The following is a 4,020-nucleotide window of genomic DNA, read 5'->3' as shown; positions in this document are numbered from 1 at the left end:
TCATATATTCATCCCAAATGTCTTTTCAGAACTTCAGAATCATATAGCCTGCTACCTACCTGATATCTGCATTTGGATGTTTAAGAAACATGCCTAACTAGTATGTGGAAAGCTGAACTCCTGATATGCAATGCCCCCGACTTGACCCACTCATAATATACCCCATCTTATTTGATGACCACACCATCCCCTCATAACATTTGCTCATAACAAAAACCTGGATTCATCCTTCATTCCTCTTTTTCTTTTATACTCAGTGGTTCCCTGGAGCCTGTTTTAACTGACATATAAGAGCCAATTGTGGCCTTCCTTTCCATCCCTGATGCCACCGAGGCTGCATGCGCTAGGCTGCTCTGCCACTGCTGAGATGCGTTACATCACCTCCTATTTCTTGGCCACCCTCGGGGGCAATTCCTCTCTCAGGGCCAAGGAAATCAAAAGGATCCTGGACAGCGTGGGCATCGAGCAGATGACGACCGGCTCAATAAGGTCATCAGTGAACTGAACAGAAAGAACACTGAGGACGTCATTGCCCAAGGTATCAGCAAGCTGGCCCGTGAGCCCACTGGCAGCGCTGTGGCTGTCTCCGCTGCCCCAGGATCTGCAGCACTTGCTGCGGGTTCTGCTCCAGCCGCAGCAGAGGAGAAGAAGGAAGAGTCAGAGGAGTCAGACGATGACATGGGGTTTGGCTTGTTGACTAGAGTCCCACTCCCCTGCAAATAAAACCCTTTTTATGTAAAAAAAAAAAAAGAGCCAATTGTGCACTTCTTTTCCCAACTCTGTGTTCATATCTTAGGTACTTACAAGAGCTCCTGACACATAGTATGTAGACCACTGTTGTTTGGTCACTAAGTTGTGCCTGACTCTTTGTGACCCCATGAACGGTAGCCCACTAGGCTCCTCTGTCCATGGGATTTCCCAGATAAGAATACTGTATTGCTACCTTGAGAAAGAAAAACAGAGCTGGAGGAATCAGGCTCCCTGACTTCAGATTATACTACAAAGCTACAGTCATCAAAACAATATGGTACTGGCATAAAAAACAGACTCATAGATCGATGGAACAGGATAGAAAACCCAGAGATAAACCCACACACCTATGATCACCTGATCTATGATACAGGAGGCCAGAATATACAATGGAGCAAAAATAGCCTCTTCAATAAGTGCTGGTGGAAAAACTGAAAGAATGTAAGAGTGAAATTATGGAAGCGTGAAATTAGAACACTCTCCAACATCATAGACAAAAATAAACTCAAAATGGATTAAAGACCTAAATGTAAGGCCAGATACTATAAACCTCTTAGAGGAAAATAGGCAGGACACTCACTGACATAAACTGCAGCAAGATCTTTTGTGACCCACCACTTAGAGTAATGAAAATAAAAACAAAAATAAACAAATGAGAACTAGTTAAACTTAAAAGCTTTTGCACAGCAAAGGAAACCATAAACTAAATGAAAAGACTACCCACAGAATGGGAGAAAATATCTGCAAACAAAGTGACTGACGAAGGATTCATCTCCAAAACATACAAACAGCTCATGCAGCTCAGTAATAACAACAACAAAAAACAATCAAAAATTTGGTGGAAGATCTGAACAGACATTTCTCCAAAGAAGATACACAAATGGACAAAAAACACATGAAAAGATGCTCAGCATCACTAATTATTAGAGAAATACAAATCAAAACCACATTGAATTTTTTGATGATGGCCATTCTAACTACCTCACACTGGTCAGAATGGCCATCATCCGAAAACCTAGAAACGGGACTTCCTTGGTGGTCCAGTGGTTAAGAATTCACCTACCAATGCAGGGGACACGGGTTTGATCCTTGGTTTAGGAAGAACCCACATGCAGTGCAGCAACTAAGCCTATATACCACAATTACAGAGCCCATACTCTAGAGCCTGTGAGCCACAACTACTGAGTCTGTGTGCCTAGAGCTATATTCTGCAATGAGAGAAACCACCACAATGAGAAGCCCATGCACTGCAACAAAGAGTAGCCCTCACTTGCTCCAACTAGAGAAAGTCTACATGCAGCAAGGAAGGGCCAGCATAGCCCCCTTGCCCCAAAAAAATCTATAAGCAATAAAAGCTTTAGAGGGTGTAGAGAAAAGAGATCCTTTCCAGACTGTTGGTGGGAAAGAAAATTGGTGCAGCCACTATGGAGAACAGTATGAAGGTTCCTTAAAAAACTAAACATAGAGTACCATATGATCGAGCAATCTCACTCCTAGGCATATATCCAGAGAAATCATAATTTGAAAAGATACATGCATCCCCAATGTACACTGAAACACAATTTATAATAGCCAGGACATGGAAGCAGCCTAAATGTTCATCAACAGAGGACTGAATGGATAAAGACAATGTGGTATATATATCTGATGGAATATTACTCAGCCATAAAAAGGAACAAAAGAATTGTCAATTACACTAAAGTGGGCCTTAGAAAGCATCACTATGAACAAAGCTAGTGGAGGTGATGGAATTCCAGTTGAGCTATTTCAAATCCTGAAAGATGATGCTGTGAAAGTGCTGCACTCAATATGCCAGCAAATTTGGAAAACTCAGCAGTGGCCACAGGACTGGAAAAGGTCAGTTTTCGTTCCAATCCCAAAGAAAGGCAATGCCAAAGAATGCTCAAACTACCACACAATTGCACTCATCTCACATGCTAGTCAAGTAATGCTCAAAATTCTCCAAGCCAGGCTTCAGTAATATGTGAACTGTGAAATTCCAGATGTTCAAGCTGGTTTTAGCAAAGGCAGAGGAATCAGAGATCAAATTGCCAATATCCGCTGGATCATCGAAAAAGCAAGAGAGTTCCAGAAAAAACATCTATTTCTGCTTTATTGACTATGCCAAAGCCTTTGACTGTGTGGATCACAATAAACTGTGGAAAATTCTGAAAGAGATGGGAATACCAGATCATCTGACCTGTCTCTTGAGAAACCTGTATGCAGGTCAGGAAGCAACAGTTAGAACTGGACATGGAACAACAGACTGGTTCCAAATAGGAAAAGGAGTATGTCAAGGCTGTATATTGTCACCCTGCTTATTTAACTTATATGCAGAGTACATCATGAGAAACGCTGGGCTGGAAGAAACACAAGCTGGAATCAAGATTGCTGGGAGAAATATCAATAACCTCAGATATGCAGATGACACCACCCTTATGGCAGAAAGTGAAGAAGAACTAAATAGCCTCTTGATGAAAGTGAAAGAGGAGAGTGAAAAAGTTGGCTTAAAGCTCAACGTTCAGAAAACTAAGATCATGGCATCTGGTCCCATCACTTCATGGCAAGTAGATGGGGAAACAGTGGAAACAGTGTCAGACTTTATTTTTTGAGGCTCCAAAATCACTGCTGATGGTGATTGCAGCCATGAAATTAAAAGATGCTTACTCTTTGGAGGGAAGGTTATGGCCAACCTAGAGAGCATATTAAAAAGCAGAGACATTACTTTGCCAACAAAGGTCCGTCTAGTCAAGGCTATGGTTTTTCCAGTGGTCATGTATGGATGTGAGAGTTGGACGGTGAAGAAAGCTGAGCGCCGAAGAATTGATGCTTTTGAACTGTGGTGTTGGAGAAGACTCTTGAGAGTCCCTTGGACTGCAAGGAGATCCAACCAGTCCATCCTAAAGGAGATCAGTCCTGGGTGTTCATTGGAAGGTCTGATGTTGAAGCTGAAACTCCCATACTTTGGCCACCTCATGCGAAGGGTTGACTCATTGGAAAAGACCCTAATGCTGGGAAGGATTGGGGGCAGGAGGAGAAGGGGACGACAGAGGATGAGATGGTTGGATGGCATCACTGACTCAATGGACATGGGTTTGGGTAGACTCCGGGAGTTGGTGATGGACAGGGAGGCCTGGCGTGCTGCGATACACGGGGTCGCAAAGAGTTGGACACGACTGAGTGACTGAACTGAACTGGTAGTAATATAGATGGACCCAGAGATTGTCATGCACAGTGAAGCAAGTCAGGGAGACAAAGTTAAATATCAAA

At 42.9% G+C, this 4,020-nt stretch overlaps 1 pseudogene; it reads left to right on the top strand.

The window, feature by feature from the left end:
• Positions 1-367: 367 nt before the first annotated feature.
• Positions 368-723, top strand: LOC145535773 (large ribosomal subunit protein P2 pseudogene; annotated as a pseudogene).
• Positions 724-4,020: the final 3,297 nt, after the last annotated feature.

The sequence above is a fragment of the Giraffa tippelskirchi genome, chromosome X (genome assembly GCF_054371585.1).
Source record: "Giraffa tippelskirchi isolate mGirTip1 chromosome X, T2T-mGirTip1v1.2.pri, whole genome shotgun sequence".
Classification (NCBI taxonomy): Eukaryota; Metazoa; Chordata; class Mammalia; order Artiodactyla; family Giraffidae; genus Giraffa; species Giraffa tippelskirchi.
Note: the sequence above shows the minus strand (reverse complement) of the source record. Positions and strands in the feature narration are given on the sequence as shown.